The 24,446-nt window shown below is 40.4% G+C and overlaps 1 protein-coding gene across 3 annotated transcripts in view; it reads left to right on the plus strand.

Annotated features, from left to right (window-relative positions):
- LOC136429787 (potassium voltage-gated channel subfamily A member 1-like) overlaps positions 1–24,446 on the plus strand; it is a 77,430-nt gene that overhangs the window by 18,149 nt on the left and 34,835 nt on the right. The gene's annotated exons all lie outside the window — the stretch shown is intronic.

Here is a 24,446-nt window from a genome sequence, read left to right on the forward strand (position 1 = left end):
CGTGATGTGAATTATGAAGAAGAACTTTGTAAGACATTTTTGTTATTTTGTCTACACATATTCATGTTTTAAGAAGAGAGAAAAAGCATGTAAATTATACTAGATAGATAAAATATCACATCATATATTGGGATTCCGTCTTGTATTAGGCCAGTTGGTGGTGGACTACATTTAGGAATGGCATTTACTGGGAAAAGATTTCTGTCATACTTTGACTATGAAGGATGAATTCGGAAATAGAAGACGTTAGTTAAGGATCCTGTCAAAAACACTTCATAGAGTTCTATGAAATGCAAACGCACCAATTTTCACAGGTGGAGGGGAGTTCTAGCAACCACGGCTAGCCATCGATCAAAAATAATTGTCACCAAGTTCTCCCTACAGATGAACTAGCTACAGAAACGTATCCAGTACCTTGTGTTGTGGATTTCAGCCTGATTGAATGTAAGTAGAGGAGAGTGATGATTTTTAGAAATTCGTCAAATCTGTATTTAGACAGGTCCTTCACTGGGTACCTTAAGATGTAAGGGAATAGTAAATTAAGAAGTACTTAGATGTAGATGAGCCAGTGACAGAAGCCTGTTCAGTAGGCTAGCACCTGAAGTTGCATCCTGACAGGTTCCCCAAGACAAACCCACCCTACTGTTTATACATGATGCAGTTTCATGGAACAAAAAGAAAACAAATTAAGAATTGCTTGAAAGGCTGTATGGAAGACTAGCATGTGTAGCCTGAGTACCAGCCTCTGTGGTTAGCAAGCGACAAGAATTGAGCCAGCGGTCACTACGGAGGCTGGTACTCAGGCTATAGCATGTGTAGATGGATCAACCACAGAAGCCTGTTAGGTAGTCTAGCACCTTCCATGCTGACAGGTCCCCCACGAAGAGTACACCCCTCTTTAGCACATGTTATCAGGAACCTAAGACAAAAAGGAAACAAATTAAGAATGGCCTGAAGCCTGTATGGAAGGCTGGCACGTGTAGATCAGACAGTGACAGAAGCCTGTTCAGCAAGCTAACACCATGGATGCTGACAGGTCCATTAAGAGGTCTCAGGAACTGAAGACAAAGGGGAAACAGAATGAGTGGGAGGGCAACTTGTAAAGGTGTTCATGCACCTGTTTTGCCCTCCTTTTAACATTGTGATAAACCCAAATAAACAAATAAGACATGTATAAGGGCCTGTATGGGAGGCTAGATGAGTAATGAGCTAGTCACAGAAACCTGTTAGTCTCTACCAGACTAACTACGCCGGCTATAGGGAGAATATTAGCCATGCAGGGTTTCACTTGCAGGCTCCGTTGCAGATTGGACCCTCTCTCCGTAGCCGACTCCCTTAACATACTATTCACTCTATTTAGCCAACTTCTACTATTTTCCCAGCCATCCGCGGGGCCTGGTAGAGGCTAGAAACCTGTGACTTGTAACCTGTAACTCGCACGCTGAAACGTCCCTCAGGAGTGCAGCACCCCATGTTAACGCATGTTCTGAGGAACTACAGATGAAAGGGAAACAATCAAATTACCTCTCCTTTTCTCGCCACGGGGGGGAGGCATTGTTACCCACAATGCTCAGGGGACCAGCTGTCACGAACCGTTTGATTTACGACGTGTAAACCTTTGAACTGTTGGCACAATTTTTGGCCACCTGTTCGCTTCAATACCGTTGACTATATACACGTTTGGCAGCAAATGGTAATGGTCCTGTCTTCACGTCGTGATAACCTGCCAACCGCAAACTGTAAGAATTGAAAATGAATATATGGATGAATTTCTTTATTTCAGGTACATGTACATTGACCCAAGGAGGTTATATAGACCAACCTCCTTGATTGACCTTGTACAACAGAGCACAGACATACCAGTAAATACAACTAGACTAAGCAGATGAAAACTTGAACACATTTCTAAGAAAATTCTAGTCCTGTACTCAGATTTTAAAAGCAAAACAACATAAAGAGCATGATTGGACGCAGAATGTTGAGTCTGCAATTTGTGATGTAAATCTTACATGTTACATAAGTCAGTGATGAAGTCAGTGATGAAACGTTTCCTATGGTTTGATACATTTTCAAAAAGACATAAATTGTCATATTTTGTCAGGAGTAGCTTTATTTACGACATGTTAAGTAAAAGCAATGAAGTTCCTGAATTAAAAGACTAATTATCAGCAACCTAACTCCCACCTGGGGTAATCAATTATGAAACCTATTTTCCGCTCCAGCAACTAGTACATGTACTCAAATTGTTTTTGATCAACTACAAGTACATTATTCATTGTTCTGCCAATTCAAGGTGAAAGTCAATAACATTTTGAGGTCTATCTTTTAGGCCACATCAATTTAATTTCTTGGTTAACGGATTTTTAAAATTTTAGCAAAAAAAATCATGAAAACAGAAGGCTGGGGTGAAAACTTGCACCAGACCCTGTACCCTCCCTGAAACTGTGTGCACCAAAGTAAAAACTTTCCTTGGAGATTCTGTTTTCATGTTGATTTTCCAATCTAGCATTTTTTTAAAAATTCCGTTAACCAAGAAATTAAATTGGAGTTAATTACATGTATAGGGATGTCATCCTCACAAGCAGCACTTTTCCTCCGCATAAGAAAATAGAAGTTTGCGACTGTAAGTTCTGTAAATTGTGCAAAGAAGCTGCAAAATTAGTAAATATATATGCTGTAAATTGAAAATACATCGGAAACAGATATTAATGTTGTTGAATGCTTATGCGAAGTCATATTTTCTGTAGAGAAGATGTCAATGACATCCATATGATCGGTAGGTCTATCATTATGGAATTTTGTCCTCGCTATTCAGGTACACCGGCTCTGTTTGTCAAGCTTGACACCCTCTTAGTTTTGCCGCAAAATGAGTACGTTGCACTTTGCAGATTAACTTTTGGCTGCAAATTTCCCTACGGGTGAATAATTCTAGTCAGAACGAGATGAGGAATCCGACGCTGACATTGTCGACGAGTTTTCTTTTACCTTCATCAATCAGTTCCGGTAGAGCTGGCATCATTATTACCTGTTATTATCATGTGTTTGGGGAGAGCGTTGTTTTCGTCTGTCATCTGTTTCTTGTAGCAATGCCAAATGTTAATCCTCAGAAGAGTCTAATGCTAAGCCAAAAATAGTTACTCAAGCAACTGGATAAAATTTTGAAACAGTCAGACGTTTCAGACAGCATCCGCTATCTTTAGTCAGTGACTAAAGAAAGATCTGGTAGAACTTGGTTTTATACCAATACTCTGAATAGATATGAGAGTCTAATGCTGTTCTTTCCAAGATAGCTCGAAGATTACTCCCACTTACTGTTCTTACAAATGTATAACTACCCGTATGTGGTGTCTTAATGATAATCACTATAATTGTATTATCATTAATCAGTGCAAATTTACAGATTTTACGATACCATTGCACTACCTGCACTGCTATGTTCAAATGATAGAAATCAGTTTGCCAATCATAAAGTAGAAAAAGAGTTTACTTAGAGCTCTTGTACACCCTGTAGCTACTGAACTTAATTACAACTAACTACATGTACTAGATTCAAGATTCAAGATTTATTTCTTGAACTTCGCAGTGAGATCACTGAATCACATTCAATCAATCAATGTACCAATAACTGTTAACAAGGTAAAAGCTTTTACAACTTACAATATTGCACATTTCATAGTAATGATTAAAACTTTCAGTCAGAATTATTCCACATTTCCCCTTACACGGAATAAATAACATTACATATACATATATTCCACATAACTTCAATAAAATAATGTGTATACATAAAATGCAATTCGTTTTTTATCCTCCATTGACTGAAAACAGGGGAGTGTTGACGACATTATAAATAGAAGCGGCTAGCTGCTCATGATGAGAATTATTGTCCAAACTTATTGAGCAGGTTGCACATGTATGTGATGGGGGAATTGCTATATCTGTTAGTTCTTGCTTTGGGACAGTTCAGTTTCATGCTGTTTCTAGTAACACAGCCTGAAACCTGATGCCTGTTTGGTGGCAGCCAGTCTCTGTACTCAGACTCTAGCAATGTCCTTGCAAACTTGAGGCAGAGCTGCTCCCTTTTCTCTGCAAGGGCTACTAAAGTCATATCAAGGAGGTTACAAATACAGCTTGTTTACAGCTTGCTGAAGTCAGGTGTGATACCTCGATTGATTATATGCAAAATTGATCAGGATAGTTACGTTGAATGCATATCATAAATTTTCAGAGCTAGTTGCTTATGACAAGGTGTCAGATTGAATGTAGGCGGCACTCTTTGTAATTAAAATGAACCGTTCATTATTCATTGCACAGAGATCTATCCTGAAAATTAGGTCAACTATCACATATCATACCTTTAATTGGCAATGTGAGATGTGTGAAACATTGCAGTGGGTGCCCTTGGGATTCCCTGTCATATTGTCCTTATTAGATTTTCTTTCCACTTGCCCAGAAGAATTTGATACACTTCATTCTATAAATGGATTCAAATATTCGTTGAGTTAACAACCCTTGTTGTATACGATGTGCAAATAGGTAATACACCTAGTCAATGAAAACATCCCTCTTAGTCAATATTTCTCACAAATCTCAAGATTTTCAGAATGAATCTCAAGATTTTTTTTCATTTTCAAAGAAGCACTGCGATAAAGAATGTTTAGATCTTAAAAAATACAGTTTTGTATGAGCTGTAGCTAGGGCCATATATATATTTTGAAGATGCCATTGTTAAAGTCATTGTATCTTCCCTTATGTATCTATAATTGTGGAAGACCTTATGTGGTCACTATACATTTGTTGTGTCAAAAGAGTTCATGCATATGAAAGGGTAGGGCAAGTTTAGGGATAACCTGCACCCGAGCAAAGTATGCAGTTTCTCTGCTTATCACTATTGTTCATCATAATTCACTGGGAAAAGGGGAAGGGTCGACCAAACACGCCTTTGCAAGTTGCCATTCCAAACAATAGCCTTATCAACCGCACAGATATGATGCAATGATAACATCATTGATAGCATCACTGTTGTACAAGTACAGCAACACACATGTGTACTTGGTACTCTGTAAGTTTATCAGAATCACAAGCTTAAGACAACTTGCTGATCATACTTACCGTAAAATTCCTATTTACGTACGCACTTTTTAAACTTTTCAAGTTGCAAGCAGGTGCTCCAGGCTGACGCCAAAGTCGGGGTGCGTACGTTAGGAGGGGTTCTTCCTCGGAAAAATCGCATATCAGCATGAGCGTACGGTACATCTTCATGAAAATGAAGTGTGGAATGCTACCACACAATCAATCAGTAATAAAGAATAAATAATACATGTATCTAAATTGTTTGATATTTTGCACCCAGAAACATTTTCTCAGTAAGTTGAACATAGCGGGCCGCTACGCTGTGGGCCGAAAAACCCACACTGTAAATCACCCGCTATGCTGTTTTTTCACCCAGCGTAGCGGCGAAAAAAGATAAAAATATCATAGTAAAAATGCAAAGGCACGCGCCTCCGCTGTTTCGCAGGAAGCCATCCAGCTATCAGCTCCAAGGGAGGTGCCAATTACTAAATTAGCACCCCGCCCTACCGCTCCGATCTTGTCTCGCCGCCCCTCCCACCCGGGAAAATCCCATCGCGGCTCGTGTGCCGCTGGCAGCATCGCGCGAAAACGTAAACAATAGCCGAGTACGTCTCCATGTGCACAATTTGCGGGGCGATTCCCGACTATTAGAACAGCCGTAAATGTATCAGATTCCCGGGGAATCTCCTTATTTGGAAGTTAACAGTCCGCAGTTGACCAACACAGAAGCTGTTCTTTGTAAAAGATTCCTTTCTCTGTCAGCGCTGGAATAGAATTAATTCTTAACTGTATTTCTGACAAATTTCTAGAGCAAGGTTACGTCATTTTCCCATCCATAACAGCGAATTAATGCACAGAAAATTTATTTTTACAAAGAGAGGAAGATAAAGTTTCAACTTATTTATAAGCTTCGCCATGATTGGACCATTCGGCTACTGCAAATTTGTGGCACCGCACACAAACCGCCGACTTTCCTTTTAGTAGACTTTCTGCCGCCGACGTCGCCATGGTCGCGTTGTCATCAAAGGCTGCTGACTGTCAATCAGCGGCAACTTTGTGGGAAAACGTGCAAGTTGGATCTCCGTGTGCTAGTTAACAGCGAACCTATGGCGATGTTACGTTCCCTGAACTTTCCCACAGCGATGCTTGTACAAAGTTTTTATTAGACGGAAGTTCCACGTTATCTGTAAGACGCAGAACAGCGGTTTCGGTTTCCTGGAACGGGCTGGCGGCGTATATATTTGGGGCAGGGGGGTGACGCGATTTCTTAGACGGGCCAAGGTTCTTTTAATGCCACGGCAAGGGACTCTCGTATTAGGACTTTCGCCACCGACCGCCGAGGGAAGATCGCCTCGGCGGCGATTTTTCTGGAAACATGCCTGCGTTGAAGCGTAGTATACCAGGAATATCGCTTCCTATTTTGCACCGAAGAGAACTTCTGACAGCGACGATTGTTGGGCTTCGACTTAGGACAGCCGGACACAGTCAAAAAAAGGGAAAACTGGTATCGACTATTGATATTGTTGAGTAGATAAATAAACTATTGATATTGTTGTTTCTGAGTTTCAAGTTGTCTTTCACCAGAAATATTGTATGTCAAGCTCATGTGGAGAAGTTGATTGACTGTCACGATTATCATAAATATGTTTTTATCATCAAAACTGAAAAAAAAGCCTTCACAATAGCCTAAAATGCAAGAGCTTCCCCCCACTGGGGCTCTGCCCCTGGACCCCGTTGGGGGCTTCAGGCAGCCCCCGAGCCCCTGCATGCCCAGATGCTGTGAAAAAAACCTGGCGAGAACACTGGTAACCCTTTAACTTGGTAAACATCATCGGAAGGATGATCATTCATGTCAACCTCTTTAACTATCCACCGAAATGCTGGAGAGGGGGTGCGTACGTTAGGAGGGTTTTTCCCCTGAACGTTTCAACTCACTGAGTCAGGCCCGCAATCGTAACCAAATCAGGGGTGCGTACGTTAGGAGGGGTGCGTACGTAAATAGGAATTTTACGGTAATGACCTTTTGCTTTCTTATGATTATATTCTAATTTACGCTACCACACACACTTTATTATCTATCTTTTCTTGCATTGATATTTCAAGGTAAGCTACAAGAACGAGTCTACAAGAAATGTGACAGTACTTGTATATAAAATAGAAGCATTTTTAATTACAGTTGACTGCTTCTTAACCTGTATATCAAAATCGCAGGCATTCGACAACTTTCTGATCATACTTGATGTATCTGTTTTTGTCTTGCATTGTGGCTGAAGTAAGGGGATGGAGAAGACCAATATACACCACATCGAAATGAAGCATCTTTCAATCACAGTTGTCGAGGCCCTGTTGACAGGTTGCATTTCCCTTCTAATTGTATATCCAAAATCAAAAGTTTAAGCCTAAGCCAACTTTCTGATCATATTTGATGCATCTGTTTTTGTCTTGCAAAAATTGCGAGTGAAAGGGATTAATGTGGGCCACATCAAAATGAAGCATCTTTTAATCACAGTAATAATGTTCATGGCTCTGTTGACATGCTAAGTCTCCTGTGTTGTCCAATCTCATCGAGCAGTAAATTGAAGTCTATGCAGACTGATATACGCTGGTCCCCTCTCTAATTGGTTTAAACCCTTTTGCAATCTGGGAGTAGATCCTCTGCCGCCCTACCTGTCTCTGTAAGGCCACACCAATTTGATTTCTTGGTCAACGGATTTTTTGGGGGTAATTTTATTCTTAGCACGAGGACATCATGAAAACAGAAGGCTGGGGTAAAAACTTGCACCTGACCCTGTTCACTCCCAGAAACTGTGTGTACTAAAGTACAAACTTTCCCGAAGATTCTGTTTTCATGTTGATTTTCCAATCTAGCATTTTTTTTGAAAATTCCGTTAACCAAGAAATTGAATTGGTGTGGCCTAAGAAGTTTAAACCTACCAAGTCTGGTAAGGCCGCACCAATATAATTTCTTGCTTCTCTCATGGGATTTCTGTTGAAAATGAATGGCGTGGGAAGGAAAAAGTAAAATGAATAGAATAAAAAAGAAAACGAGAATTTGGCGATGAATCCACATGCTATCAAAATTATTCAAAACCCCAGCATACGAGACGAGTTAGTGTTTGAAACTAATGAATTTTAAAAATTGAATGCATCAACGATGATGTATAAAATGAAAAGCTGTTACAGTAGCAACAAGGAAGAGAAGGTCAATCTTCAAACGGATGGGAAAATATAATCAATTAGGAATCGATTCATGTCCTGGATTACATGCGTTTGATCTGTTTTTGAGATCTTACCTTAGACCTTAGATCCTCCCGCAACTTTGTTGCATAGGTCAACTTGGCTTTGGATACTTCTCCTCCAAAGGTTGCGGTCTGTTTTGCGGTTTCTGTTTTTGAGAAATAAGATAAAAAGGACATTTGAAGCAGCGAATCCAAGAACCAAATGATTACATTATTGAGGCCTAAGGGACCACGCTCTTTAGTGGCGACCTTGCATCACAGGAAGGCCAAGGCTGGAGAGAAGTGATCAAGGAGCTAATCTAGCCTGATATTCAGCCTACTGACGGATTGTTTTTAGCTCCAGCCCTGCATAGTGATCATGTACTTCATCAAGGGCACAGCATTCAGATAAATCTTAGTCTACCAAGGCTGTCTCCAGCTTTAAATTTTTTCTGTTCTTGTTTGAGAGCCAATGTTTTAATTTTTGTTGTCAAATCTGTCATTTTAAGCCTACAAAACTGCATTTTCATCAATTTCATGTTATGAATTTTTGCTAAAGTGAATTACAGTAATCCTTCTCCAAAGGTCGGTGTTATTACCTGTCTTTTGTACACTACCACTGGGGAGTGTTGCCACCTAGACTTGATGGGAAAGAGACTGAAACCGAGAATCAGTTGGTTTCAGACCTTCTTACTAGCAACAGCAAGCCTAAAGCTAACATAAGGCATTCAGCCAGCGAGTTTTCTGAACTTTTCTGCAACCTGTCACTCAAGGATTTCTGTTACTTCTCTGGGTAATACCCAGATGCAGGCCAGCTCTAACTAGTGATTACGTTAAACTTTCAAAGTGACAGGGAACAAAGAGCTTGGTTAACCTTTAGTACTCTACTGGTGTATCAGTTACCTGGAAAATTAGACTACAGACTGAAGGTTTTAACGGTTGTAGGTAGGACTCGAGATCGAGAGTACATGGGTTTGATTTCTGGCATTTCTGGCCAGAGGTTGTGTCCCTTTCCCCACTCCACCCAGGTGTAAAAATGACTTCAGTTAGGGAGGTAAAACTTAAAAGGTGGTGGAAGGAGAGGGATGGGCTTTGCCTTCAAATACTGTGCCCTAGACACAGTGGATTTGAACTTGTACCTTTTTGAAGGTTTAAAGGCACAATTTGTGCGTCTTTTAGTGTTGGCCTGGGTGCCATCCTATTTCTACCGGGGCTCCTACATTCGCTACCCTATTTTTTTAGGGTTGCGAATGTGGGAGCCGTGTTAGAAATAGGATGGCACCCAGGCTAAGCTTATATGCCCTACAGTTGCCACTGTGGGTTGTCTTTCACTTATTCTTGTTGCCAGAGTGAAGTAGACAGGGAAAACATGTCTTTTTACTGAGGATGTCAAATTTTGAGTTGTTTGTTGGCAGATTTCACGGAATTCTTGCACTCTGCTTCAAAGTATCTATGGCAAGGACCTTTCTTGTGTCTTGTCTCTGTGTGGCAGAAACTGAGATGAGAGAATCGCGAGACTGTCACTGTCGGTAGCCTTGGTAAGGACACTGAGTGCATCTTGTGTGTGTAATACTAACTAGCTGAGAATTCCATGCAACAAGCAGTCTCAGCTCAAAAATGTAGAACGCTGTCTTCTCTCACACAGGGCTTCTTCAGATGTCTTACAATGAGCGCCCTTGTGCAAGTGTGACAGATTTCTCCCAATGTTTCTGAGTCTCATTGTCACTGTAGCTTCCGTGGGTGACCTCTCTAAAGGCCAGGTCGAAGTTTCCCATTTGTGCTTGGTGTGCTCATGGAGAAGCATCTCCATGCATTAGATTTGCCGTGTTTCCACTGGTGAATCGAGGATTGGCATGATACCTGAGGACAGGAATCAAAAACTAAAGGAAACTGTTCCATATTGTTTGTCCTTTGGTAGGTAGATATTATGCATAAAAAGTGCAGGGTGAGGTTTGAAAACAAGATCAGAATACATGTAATGTTCGGAGGTGTAGAAAAAGGAGGCATTGCATAAAGAAATGGCAACACCATCTAAACTCTAATGTGGAGGTATTGGATGTTATGATGCTATCAATTAATCTAAGGACTTTTGACTTCTAGTTCTATGCAACATTGTTTGCCATGCCACAGAACTCATCTTTCCAAATGATATTCTAGTTGTTACCTTATCAAACCTAATTAAATGGCTACAGTGTATATGTTCTTAAAACTAGTTATATGGCTATACCTTCTTTAACCTAATTATGTGCTTGTTAGCCTCCAACAGTGTTTTTATTTCCTGAAGAAACAAACATGTCCGTATCAAGCTGTTTTCCGTGTAAACACCGTGAGCTAATATTAGCCTGTGTCTCTGTAATTAGCCATTTGAAGGCCACCAGTCGAGCCCGCAAATAGATCTTGGCTTGATATTGACTCTGTTTTGATGTTGTATAATATATATTGACATTCGGTCCTGTATTCTTTGCTGTTGTTTTATCCGTGATTATGATGGACAACCAGGAAGAAGAAGATGTTTTTTATCAGTATTGGGCTCCTTAATACACTGAGAAAATGGTTGTGTATGTATTTTCTGCAACATCAATATACGGACAACTCAGTAAAAAATGCCATACTGATTTAAGAAATGGGGCAGGCATTTACATTTAGAATAGAAATCAGGACATGTAAAATGTAAAAATCAGCATCCTCTTGTCTTGGATAACAAATATTGTGCAAATGTCAGCACCCAAAAAGTAAAGCCCCAAAAGTCAGTAGCCTACATGCTAGACCCCCATTTCTATGATGGCTAACTCAGAGGGGGACCTGTGGAAGAATTTTCTTGGGGGCTTGTATTTTTTTTTGCCCTGGAGTTGAGGAGTTGGCCCGGGTAGGCCCTGGAAACAGTCTGGCATCCAGATAAGACTAAAACATCGGTATCCACTGTTAGCTTTCTTGAGTCCAAGCCTAGAAGTGACCTTTTCCTTATCTTCACGATCTCAGGTGTTGAGACTTTGCTCGGTATTTGACAACTTGGTGAGGACAACTCGGGATCCCACTATGAATTAGCATCCAGACTAAAATATCAGTACCCATGGTAGCTTTTCTAGTCCAAGCCTAAAACTAAAAGTGACCTTTTTGTCACAATCTCAGGTGCCGAGACCTTGCTCGGGTGTTTGACAACTTGATTGGCAAAAGGCTTACTCCCCTGGCCTGGAACTGACAATCTTTTTGGGTCCATCCATGGTTCACTGCTGCTGTTATGTTAGCTCAGGTCGCTTCTTGGCAGAAGTCTCTCCTCTAAAACAACAAAGGCAACCTTGGCCAGGCCAGGGCTTAGTTTGGGAGCAGTCGGGTGGGAACACCAGGGCTTCTGACACTTAGAATTGAGACATATGCTCGGCAGTTAGGTAGAAACGATGGTAGGGTGACGTGCATGCAGATTGGATTCTAGGCAGTTCGTAGCTTGGAGGCAAACGTTACTGCAAGTTTCTTCATTATCATCTGGAGCAGCTAAAAACTCATTGAGTAGCTAGCAGGATTCACTCCAAAAAGCTCTGTTGATAAGATCAGATTAGAGCATGAATCTTAATCTTAATCTTGATCTTAAGTGCTAAGTAGACATTAGAAGAAAATCAACTTCTTGCCTTTTCCTTCTGGTTAAGATTTAATTGCCGACACTCTGTGGTATACAAAATGTTGGTCATTGCCTTTGTGGTAGGATTATTCCTTCAAAACAGTCAACTCAAAGGCCTATAAGCAAGGAAAATGTAGACAAGCATCTCCAGCCTCTTGAAACCAAGGAGGATACAAATCAACTGACCCCCCCCTTGTTGAAGTGTTGCTACTGGTGTTACCCTCCCCTGTCATCACCCTTTAACCTGTTGACATAAACATATTAGCCCAGCCTGTCTAATCCTGGGCTCCCCCAGGAGGGACACACTTCCCGGTACTTAGGAACTCATACATATGGAAGTCATCAGGGCTCTGCCTGGGGAATCGGCTCCAAGTAGATGGGGGGTTTTGATCTGGCTTGTTACCTCCATGAAAAATGGAGCTACTATAAATGTATGTGTGTGTGTGTGTTTATCTGTGTGTGGTCAGCATACCTTTAGAACCTCTGGATGGAGTGTGTATGTGTGTGTGTTTGTGAGCTTATCTGCGTGTCTGTCTGTGTGTGTGGTCAGTGAATCTCCTTGGTGAATCTTAGAACCTCTGGATGGATTGTTTTATGATTATTAGGTATGTGAGTAGGTCATGGGAAGAGGAAAGTCAAGGTCAATTTTGGGCCCCCTGGTGAGTGATCTTGTTTTACATTGTTCTCTCCACTTGCTCGAAAGAATTTGATATATGCCATCCTGTAACTCATGATCTATTTGTATCTACCTGTTTGTTTGTATTTATAGTTGTCTAAGACCTTACCGAAGTACTTTTGTTGTGTCAATAGAGATTAGTGTGTCTTAACAGCATTTTATAGGTCTTTCGAGTGGTCCAATTGCACGTTTTCATCTCTATGCCTTCTCCTGTTGAGACCATTATACTTAAGTTAAAGGGACATACAAAATGCTGTAAAAACATAATGTAGGGTGAAAATTACTAAAATGAGGCAAACCTTACATCTGCTTGGAGATTACATGGGAAGAGCTTATAAAAAGATTAGGGAAAGTGAATCCTTATGAGGCATTTACAGGGAAGGCTCTTGACTGTCTGTCCTTAAATCATTTAGTGTGATCATGAAATGTTAATGTATTTCTGTGTCGGCTTAATCGATGTGTCAAGTTCAGTCAGTATAAGCTACATGCTTTACATGTAGCTTTTTGGGACCTGTTGCATCAGCCAGGAATGTCAATATATTCTTTTTCATACAGGACTCAAAAATGCTGCAGTATTTGCATCTATATACATGCACATATATGTTATGCTCATAGTGATACTAGCCCATATTTTGAACCCATAGGTCCTATTTTATATGCCTACTTACATTGTATTTTGTCTCCAATTAATTAAAAAAATCCCAACAAGCTAACCCACACCCATATCTACAAAATGTACTAACCTACACAGTATGGTTTATCGCATGCAGTCTTTTGATTATTATATACAAGTGTCTGTTTCAACTAGTGTAGGTCTCTTTCCAGTGTAAACCCATCTTATGCTCCCATAGTTTTCAAATCTATAATATATATTCCTACTGGATTGTAGGCTTATATTTATTGATTGATTGTAGCATTATATCTAAACTAGTGTTGTGTAAATTTCCATTAGTCATGTATCTGTCTGTCCATACATGTCGACTTTCCAATATCAGCTACGCTGCCTTGAGAGTCGGTGTAATGTATTGTTGCATTTGACAATAAATAAATAAATAAATTTATAACATTAAAAGCATAAGTTGGTGCGGGCTCGAATAAAGTTCTAAACGGGAACTATACGCGGCTAAAGCCTCTGTTCTGAAGATGTGGTGTGAGTGTGTACGGTTGGCTTGAGGTTGCCCAATACTACTGCCTATTAAAAGCATAAGTGATCAGGACAGCCAGGAGTTAGGATTGGTTCGTCTGCTCAGGACAAATCAAACTTGTTCCTGTCCCTCCCGTGGTGCCTTCCTGTGTTCGGCACAACTCATGCATTAGTAACGAGGTGTTGTTGAAAAGCTGAATCATCCGACAGCAGAGAAAACACGCTCCTCCTGCGCCCCTGTCTGGAATGTCTCCGCTTGTATCATGTTTCAGCTTCCCGCGTATAAATATACATAATGAATGTGACGGGAAGAAAGGTCTTTCTTTGCAAAGTGGCCTTCACATTGGCAGTATATGTATATGTCCAACTGTAAGATATCATTTGACCACCAGTCCTGTTTTTTTTATTTGACACATTTCTATTTTTATTTCTATTTCATTGAATTTTCAGACAGTTAAACTTTAACAAATTGTTTTTCAATGGGGCCCATAACTTTACTGCAAAACAGTAAAATCATCAGTATAACAATGAAAATAAATGTGTAATAGAATTGTAACATACGTAACAGAGGATTTGTTGACACATTACATGTACAAGTGTATACATTACATGTACAGACTATAGCATTGCTGCAGTAAAGAAATACACATATATTTGTACATATACTCATTCTGTATATTTTTTCATACATCGTACACTGTAACAGTTACTGTTGAATGAATTTCGTCCCAGTATGCACACCTGAATTTCTTTTCGATGAAACCTTAACATCTAAGGGCCCGCTATATTTACACATATACATGATAAAATGATATGCGTGAAAACAAAGGCAGGGACATTAATTAGGGGCGAATCTTCTAGTAGGCTGGGCACATAAAGACATGTAGGATGCTACACCTTATGGGTTTAGTGCCACAACATTTCCTTTTCAGATCGCAAAAATGAAATTTCCTCGGAATGTTTGTAGTTTGTGTGTTCCACGACAATTGATCTTGGTTTGTATCAGTTTAAGAGGGCTTGTGATGTTCTTTGACCGTACGTTATCTAGTTGTATGCGTCGTGACCCTTTTCACATAGCTCTCCGCAGGGGTTTTAATTATTAATAAGCCTGATACGTGACAGTGTATATGTGGTATGTCCACACAATGGATTGGGTCTGTAATGAGGTCACGGGGAGAGAAGCCTGCCTGCTTCCAGACTTGTTTTTAGGAACGTTTAAAGCTCTGAAGTCTTTAAGCTCAGAGTTGAAACTGATATTGGGACGATTAAGAAAGCTTCCTCGAAAGTCTTTAATACCACTTGGGAGGTAGTTTGCAGTAGGCTATGCTGGGGGCAAATATGTGAAATTTGATAGTGTCCTGTCGATCTTACAGTGATATATGGCAAGGCAGTCTCATTTCATCCTAGCACTACTAGAGACCTCTGCATCACATACCACTAGTTTTTGCTTCACCTATAGGTTTATAATCCGGTAAACCTTAGTGCCTGTCATGCAACAAGTTGTTGTGGCATCAACACTATGTAATTTGTTTTGATGTTACTAAATCAAGAATTTGGTAAATTTCCGGGCTGCCTTTAAATAGCCCTCATGTTTTACCAGGTCATGATGGTTGTTGTACACATCTGTTAATCTATGATGATCTTTGGTTTGTCTTTGTAACAGCCTTAAATCTTTGTATGCAAAGCCAAGTCTAGAGTATTCTTCTCCAACAGCAGTCAACAAAAGATGATGAATTTTGGAACCTAGGAATCAGTAATTGTATGTCAAGGTTGTTCTGGACGTATTTTGATGCCTGTAAAACTCTATGTTATGTCGCCTTCTGTTGACGCTGATATTGTTGTTATTGCAGCCTCGTTCCAAATTTCTGCAAAACAGCGTAACGTTGAATTCATCCTTGTTGTATGGAGCCTCGTTATCCTAGAATGTTTCCCTGTCTGCTTTGCACAAATGTCACCTGTCATTTGCGTCTGCCAGTATTCTCCATGCCCTTTGTTTGGGAGAATCGGTAGATTATTGCAAGCGCCGAACGCCGCGTATCCAAATGACACGTCGTCTGACACGACTGAAGACGATCAGCCATTATTGTCGTGGTCTATTCAGGGTTACAGCGAGTTGACATCCAACATCAAATACCAATGTTACCTTTTTATCCCTGTGGTGAATTATTGATGTATCGGTCGTCCTTCCTGAGCGAGGTCATAAATTATGTGGTTCTTGATGCTATTATGTGGCGTGTGATATGTCGGAGGAAACTGCCTAACTGTATGTGTGTGCGTGTGTGTGTGTGTGTTTGTGTGTGTATGTGTGTGTGTGTATGTGTGTGTGTGTGGACGAAACTCTTCAAATAGTAATACCCTTCCAAATTGAGTTTGAAAAAAATATATTGATAGTTGTGATTGTTCCAAATGGATCTTGTAAGGAAGGGATACACAAGCATTAAGGATCCTGTCTATAGTGACCACCTGTTCACATGGACTATATTTTATTAGTCCACATTGTGGTCTTCTTGGGCAGTTTTGACTGTGCTTGAAAGCCAGACTGGACTGCGGATAGTACACTGAGCCCAATGTCTTGTTGCATGCAACTTTAGCTGTGCGTTCCTCGAGGCTGTTCCAGCATTTCTGTGTAATCACTTGTGAGTAACTACCGTGGAGTGGTTGTCAGTCGGACTGGTCAGTCTGCCTCGGTATGCAAATTAGTGGACAATAGGTGTTTGGGACAACGAAGGTCTTTTTCAAAGGTCAGGCATGTCCAGATGTCAATCAGATCATCAGTCGACGTGCTTTCGCTACGACGGGGTTATACCGCCCTTTTTACGGGGTGACATACCCTTTCGTTGGCTGTCATACAAGACGGGGATGCACCAGGTCTCCCGTCCGGGTGAATGATGTAAATCACCGTAAGGCTGATACGAGACGGAGGTTTGCCAGGCCTCCATCCGGGTGATTTGTAGTGAATAACCAACTCCAATCAGATACAAACTACTGTATATCCCCATGAACTTGTTTGGTGGGTGAAAGATTCAAAGAATGGATTAAAAACAATTTAAGACAGACGTTTGTAGTTGAACGGGGGTTTGAATAGGACAAGGTAGTGGGAAGAATCAAAGATTGCTTCAGATGAATGGACAAAGATTGAACAGGTGGCATTTACTGTTAGAGTGCGAGGACAGTGCGGTAACACCGGGGGGCTGATGTCTACAAGGTTGTTAAAGAAGATCTAGATGATCTTGTTGATGTTCCAAACAACTAGCCAACACTCTAAAGAACCTAGCGAGTTACGGCCACAAGTTTCAGTTGTACCAAGCATTTATCAAGGTTCCCGAAAATGTGTTCTTTTCCAACAGCAGGGCTGTCTCCAGCTTTAAATTTCTATCCTTCCCGCTCATTGTTCATTGTTGCACAAAATTTTCATTGTTGAATCTGTCATTTTAAGCTCAAAAAATACATTTTCATCAGTTTTATCTCAATGAAATTAATATTTTTCTAATTTTTTTCTGTCCCAAGAAGCAAATTTCCGTCCTGGGACGGAAGGACGGGTCCTGGTGACAGCCTTGTCCAACAGTTACTGGTTGTATTAGTGTAACGTATCATTAGATATAGTATATAGGACCACCTACCTAATTATGGTACATAGTTTTAAATACTAAGGACTTTGAGATACATATATAGATATGTGTAGGACAAAACGTTCAGCGTAACATAACCAGCTGCTGCTGAGCTTGCAAAGACGGTTGTTATGCTAAAGACTGGTAGAGTCAGTTGACTAATGATACTGATATAGAAACAGATACAGAATGCCTAAGGAGGCTTAAAAGATCTGGTTTTTGCCACCCCACAAGACGGGGGTCACTGACCTTTTGCTTCTTTATAACCTGTACATGTCTAGCCAAAGGGATTCTATTACAAATGGACGGAGGCTAGGAAGTAACAGTATATAAATGTCTGAATTTTCAAGAAAAGTCGGGGCTTATGGTGGTACATTCAAAATGCGTAGCATTTTCTCTTTCCTAATCTTGAAATATTCACTTGTTTTGGAGCAACAAAAAACATGATAGGGCATGCACATGTTTTAGGTCACTGAGTTTTAACTCCGTCCTTTATACATATGCGCTACCTTAAAAAGCATACCTGGTGTCTGTATGTGTCAGGAAACATATTAATTTGGAGCGACGAATAAACATGATAGGGCATGCATATGTTTTAGGTCACTGAGCATTAGCTTCCACTCAGTCCTTTAAACATATGCACTACCTTAAAAAGTATACCTGGTGTCTTTATGTGTCAGGAAACATATCAATCATATGTGTAATTGATGTATTAGAATGTTTGATAAAAGGGAAAAGAAAGCCACTGTTGGAAGCACACGCTGAGTTTTAGTCCAGAACTGCCATGTCTGATAATTCAGAGCCTTACTCTCGAGGCTCTGACCTTTTTACACTAATTATGTGCAGTGAGTAGACATAACCTAGTCTTAGTCACTCCAGTTATATAAGAAGACAAAGGCAATGGATTCAAAGCTTCCCTTATTCATAATCTGAGTCAAGAATGCATTTCTCAGTTTTGTCTTTAAGTTTGTAACTGGTTTAGATTTTTTTAGAAGAATCTGAATCAATGCAACAAGATAAGAAGCTTTAGACTGTATAGTGTGAGTGTAGACTGCTGAATAATGACTTTATTTTTTCAAGATGACACATCAAACTATACCTGGCTTTGTCAAAGCTTCCCTTATTCAAAATCTGAGTTAAGAATGCATTTCTTAGTCTTGTCTTTGTAACTGGTTTAAGTTTTAAAATTAAAGTTTTGTAGAATCTGATGAAACAAGATAAGAAGCTTAAGACTGTAATGTGTAAGTATAGACTGCTTAAGGTTATCCAAGATGACACACCCAAATATACCTGGCTTTGTCAAAGGCTCATCGGATTCAAAGCTTCCCTAATTCATAATCCAAGTTAAAAATGCATTTCTCAGTCTTGTCTTTGTTACTGGTTTAAGTTTTAAAATTAAAGTTCTGTAGAATCTGATGAAACAAGATAAGAAGCTTTTTATTAAGACTGTAGTGTTTGAGTATAGACTGTGCTTAAGGTTATTTTTACAAAAAGACAATTACCAAACTATACCTGGCTTTGTGAAAGGCTCATCTTATTCAAAGCTTCCCTTAGTCAAAATCTGAGTTAAGAATGCATTTCTAAGTCTTGTCTTTGTAACTAGTTTAAGTTTAAAATCTGATATAAAAAGTAGAAAACTGTGGATTGTAGTGTGTGAGTATAAGATTATTTTACCAAGAATACACACCCAGCTATATCTGGCGTTGTCAATGGCTAATACTGTCTTAGGGCATCAGAGAGTCTAATTTTGATAGGCCTGTCCCAGATTTGTACCACAGTCGGCATTGCAGCTGATCCGAGCATTGGAAACCTGACAGCCTAATGGTGTATGCACACTTTGTAAACAATGCAGAGCGGTTGTATCGTGCACGGTGCTGGGAGAGGAGGCTTAGGCTTTCACCCACAACATGGATAGCATTTCAGGATTGGGTTGGTCCAGTGAGGGAGGAAATTTCCATAGGAGGATAGCTGCCATTGTAGTTTTTTGAAAGTAATGTGTTCATGAATATATGAAAATCCTAAAAAACGTTTGGAATCTGCAACTATTTTTTGCTTGAAGGTGGCATTTTTGTTGGTGTCTTGTCTCAACACATATGTTTTAACTGTAGTACTCTTTAGAAAGCAGATGACACAGGCACACTTACATGGATAGCACTTCAGGATTGGGTTGGTCCAGTGAGGGAGGAAATTTCCACAGAGGAAAGCTGCCATTGCAGTTTTTTGAAAATAATGTGTTCATTGATACTGGAAAATCTTTTATAAAAAGTTTGTAATCTGCAACTATTTTTGCTCGAGGGTGGCATTTTTGTTGGTGTCTTGTTTCCACACATATGTTTTAGCTGTAGTACTCTTTAGAAAGCAGGTGACACACTTATGCAGTGAAACATGAAATGTGCCAAACTGTTGAATGGTTTTAAATCTAAGTGAGAGAAGCTTCCAAGCCTGACAATCCGTTGAGGTTTGTTTACTCGTCCCCTCCCCCCTCCAGTCATCTTGACGTCATCAGCCTCCAAGCAGCGTGTTTACGCTAGGCTGCTGTGACGGAATGTCTCGCATTTACCCGCTGAAGGACCCGAGTGCGATTCTGTGCTGTCTGACATTGTGGTGACCTCGTCGTTTTTGGTGACCTCGCTGCAGCGCGTAACGCACTTGCCGCTGGTGCAGGATTATTCTGGATTCTGCCTTGGCTGAGACTGTCGCAGTGTTGTAGTTACATTATCATGGTGCTACACATTTGGCAGTTGTAATGCAGTTCATAAGTTAGGAAGTGACATTGACACACATAAAAGACATTGATTTTGACAGTTTGAAAATAACATTTGTTGGATACAAACATATTAGCCTGGTTTGTCCCCTGGCAGAGACTGTATCCTTGCATATCTTGGTGATGCACCTGTTTCTGTTGTAATGCAGTACATATTAAGTTTCAACAGATTTACAACTGACCTCGCCAAACATATTTCACTGTTTTATAATGTTTTCTAGACACAGACGGATTAGGCTGGATTTGCACTGGCAGAATTTAAACTGTTATTATAATGTTGTTGCATATCATGGTGCGACACCTGTGGCGTTTGTTATTCGGTTCATAAGTTAGAGCAGATTTGCAAGTGACATCGCTGCACATGTAACACATTTGACTTTTGTTAGACACAGACTTTTGATATTAGCCTGGCTTGTACCCTGGCAGCGAATGTCGCAGTGTCGTTGGATATCTTGGATATGCACCTGTGTTCCTCGTAATGCAGCTCGTATGTTACAGCGGATTTGCAAGTGACTTCAGCTGGCAGCAGTTGGTTAAATTACACTGAACGACCTGTTTGCTCATCTGACTGTAAGGCCACACCAATTCAATTTCTTGGTTAACAGATTTTTTAAAAGTTTTAGCACGAGAACATCATTAAATAGAAGGCTGGGGTGAAAACTTGCACCTGGCCATGTTCACTCCCTGAAACTGTGTGCATTAAAGTACAAACTTTCCTCTGAGATTCAGTTTTCATGTTGATTTTTCAATCTAGCATTTAAAAAAAAAATTCTGTTGACCAAAAAATTAAATTGGTGTGGCCTATGCGTTGTTTAAAGAATTCTACTAGGATGCTTCTACTGTACTTGATGGCCAGGAGTGCCACTCTACAATAGTATGTCAATCCTTGGTTCAGTTGCTTACTTGTGTTTCACCTGTGTGAGGGCCTGCATGGGGGGGTCCCGACAACGCTCTACGCTAAATTCGGAGGGCCGGCTACGTAATACGCTAAATTCAGAAAGCCTCCCTACGCTCTACGCTAAATTCAGAAAGCCCCCCTACGCTCTACGCTAAATTATGGAGTGGTCGGCAACGCTCCACGTAAAATTAAAACGGCTGATTACGCTCTACGTAAAAGGGGCATGCAGGCCCTCCTGTGTCTGTTGAACAGTTGTGGAATACAATTCTGTAACTGGAAAATCTGTGAGTCACTGTCCCAGAGAGGCCCCGATGCTTATAAGTGAGAAATGGGGGTCTTCTGTTATGTAGAAGCTGCCAAGAACTTTCCAGTATCTGTCTCTCCCTTTCTCGATCAATCAACCAGAAACTGTATTATTAGAAAATCTGTGAGTCCCAGTCCCAGAGAGGTGCCAATGTGTAAAAACGAAAAATGGGAGTATTACTATCATGTGTAAGTTCTGCTAGAAGTTTCTAGTAGTCTCTCTCCTTCTCTATCAATCAACCAGAAGCCATAAAGGGAAAATCTGTCCCAGAAAGAGACCCAGAGGGCTTACATCCATGACAGTACCATCAGTTCGGCATTGTAAACGACTGAATCTCGCTCCCGGCCTTGGCACTTGAGCGAGAACCGCTTTAATCTCGACTGGGTGGATTTGGCGGGAGCGAGGACTTCAAAGGCTCTGACATAAATGCCTGTAACAGCCCCGTACGCCTGAAAGCCTCCCGGGTGTGGGGTGCTCTTCTTGTTAAAAGGCTACGGCCTGAGTTACTCAATCACATGACAGGACCACTGGCATGTGCGACAATCGCAAGATCGAAGTACAAGTAGAAGTCCATTTATATGGCAACAGTAATTCATTTGCTTGGTTCTAGAACATTTTAAACATTTTTTTGCCTGAAGGTTGTTGAAGATTTTTGAAAGACATCCCAGTTGCAATGATGTTGAGAAGTGACTTGTAGGCTGCAAAAAACAGGCAAATCTGCCAGTTCACAGTTGGCTTAGCAATTGTTCGATCTCAGTCACCTTGACCCATTCCATTTTACTTGACTTGTCCCACAGAAATTTCAGCCCTTTAAGCGCTTTTGTTCAGAAGACGTTTTCTGCCCCCCTTTTTTACCCCCAGGGCACAGTTTACCGTGTTGATCGATGATATATTTGCTTACTTAGTCCGCTGTGGTAGGAATAACAATAGTTACCCAGGCTTGTCTTGGGCAGATATACCACCACGCTTCGCCTAAGAACAATCTGACAGGCAATCTGATGCTATTTGTGCCCAAACTTTTTAAAGACAAGTTGGTAATTAATGCAAGGCATATAGCGAAGAGTTACAGTTAGTTTGATGCCCCAACAAATCCCATTCATAACTTGTGTTTTGGGCAAAACTCTGGGGGTATTTTGAACCGTCCGGTGCCACACCCTCAACTGTTTTCATTTGTATCTTATTATAGTCCGAGCTGATAACTTTGATACTGTTTAATTCACCTCGCTGCTAAGTTATTTAGGAAGTCTGCTAGATTCTGTTTCCTTGGTAAGATGTGGGTATCAAAGGACAAAAAGTTTTGAAGAAAGATAGTCTACGTGGAAGGTATTTTGAATGACCGTTGGATCTGTAAGCTGCTAATCTCTGGTTACTAATATCACTAAGATTAGTCTGACGCGGGTGACCCTTATTGTCACGTCGGTCTCAGTTTCATCGCAGGTACATACGAGCATTATTTATTTATTTACAGACAACAGTAATGCAATGCCTGACTGCTTCTTCTCTGTCAGCCCTATTCTGGGCACTGCCACTGTTAGATGTTGTGCAAGACACGCTCCAGTGCTTTCTTTGGCGTCTGAGTATCCTTCTCAAGATGCGGGCCAGAAAGACACCTGAGAAAAGTAAACGTAGACTTATTGTTGCGAGACAGGTAGCCATACCGTGACGTCATTTGGACAAAAAAATGTACATGAAGGAAAGATAAAAGGGCCAAAAATAATTACTCAAGCAACTGGATAAGATTTTGAAACAGTCAGACGTTTCAGACAGTATCCACTGTCTTTCGTCAGTGACTAACGATAGGACTGAGAACACCAGGTTTTATACCAAAACTCTGAATAGATATGTTAATGAGGTAAAGACAATTTAGGATGTCTTGAAGTAGTCTTCAAAAAGAAGATTAATTCAAGACAAAGTTTATGCCAATAGTTCAATTAGCTACTGTTGTTCTAGTACAGTAACTAAATGTTGCTTGTCCGGGGGTGGGGGTGGGGGGCAGTGCATTATCCCAGGTGCCTGAAAGTTGAACGCGTAGACCCCCTTTCCTGTTGAGGGCGGGGTTGTACATCCTCTCATATATTGCTTCTCTAATTCCCCGTTCGAACCGTTTCTCAGTCCTATCGTTAGTCACTGACGAAAGACAGTGGATACTGTCTGAAACGTCTGACTGTTTCAAAATCTTATCCAGTTGCTTGAGTAATTATTTTTGGCGTATCTTATTACCTGGATGTCTAACCTTCATCAACGAAAGATAAAAGGTTTTTTTAACCTCCTTAATAAGCCTAAGGCCACACCAATTTAATTTCTTGGTTAACAGACTTTTTTAAAATTTTAGCACGAGGACATCATTAAAACAGAAGACTGGGGTGAAAACTTGCACCTGACCCTGTTCACTCCCTGAAACAGTGTGCACCAAAGTACAGACTTTCCTCTGAGATTCTGTTTTCATGTTGATTTTCCAATCTATCATTTTTTTTAAAATTCCGTTAACCAAGAAATTAAATTGGTGTGGCCTTGATAAGCCTAATTGCAGAAAATGAAAGTTAATCAAGCAACTGGGTGAGTTTTGTAAACGTTTTAGATGGCATCCGCTATCTTTGGATAGTAAATGATAATCCTAATTACTATAAAGATGCTAGATCGTTTTCCTCGTACCCATGTCTATGCGTACACTTGGCTGGTACAGAAATCCAAATTAACATGAGGAAAGTAGATCAAACTGGTGCACAGTCCTAGTAGGACTTACATGTATGCATAAAAATGTTTAGGAGGATGGGGTGGATAAATTTGCATTGAGAAATTAAGGTTCAAGTCACTGTGAGTTACTGTAACTCATTGTCTAATAAACATACAAACAAACAAACCCTTAAATGTTTTTTTACACATTTTGCTACTTTAGAAATAAAACCATCTTGTCCAAACACTTTCATTTCCCAATTGTTTTACTTTTCGTAACTCCCCCGCCACTACTTTACTGACCTAAATCTTTCAAATTGTTGAATTAATCAGGCTTCGCTACAGTTGAGCTCAGTGACGTCAAATGGTGCATAAGAGAGAGAACATTGTGTTTAATCGGCTCGAAGACCTTTACATAGGTTACATGTCAATTTTGTCAGGGGCAGGGTCATTTTAATTCGTAGTTTAACAGATT

The sequence above is a fragment of the Branchiostoma lanceolatum genome, chromosome 3, assembly GCF_035083965.1.
Source record: "Branchiostoma lanceolatum isolate klBraLanc5 chromosome 3, klBraLanc5.hap2, whole genome shotgun sequence".
In the NCBI taxonomy this organism is placed as follows: domain Eukaryota; kingdom Metazoa; phylum Chordata; class Leptocardii; order Amphioxiformes; family Branchiostomatidae; genus Branchiostoma; species Branchiostoma lanceolatum.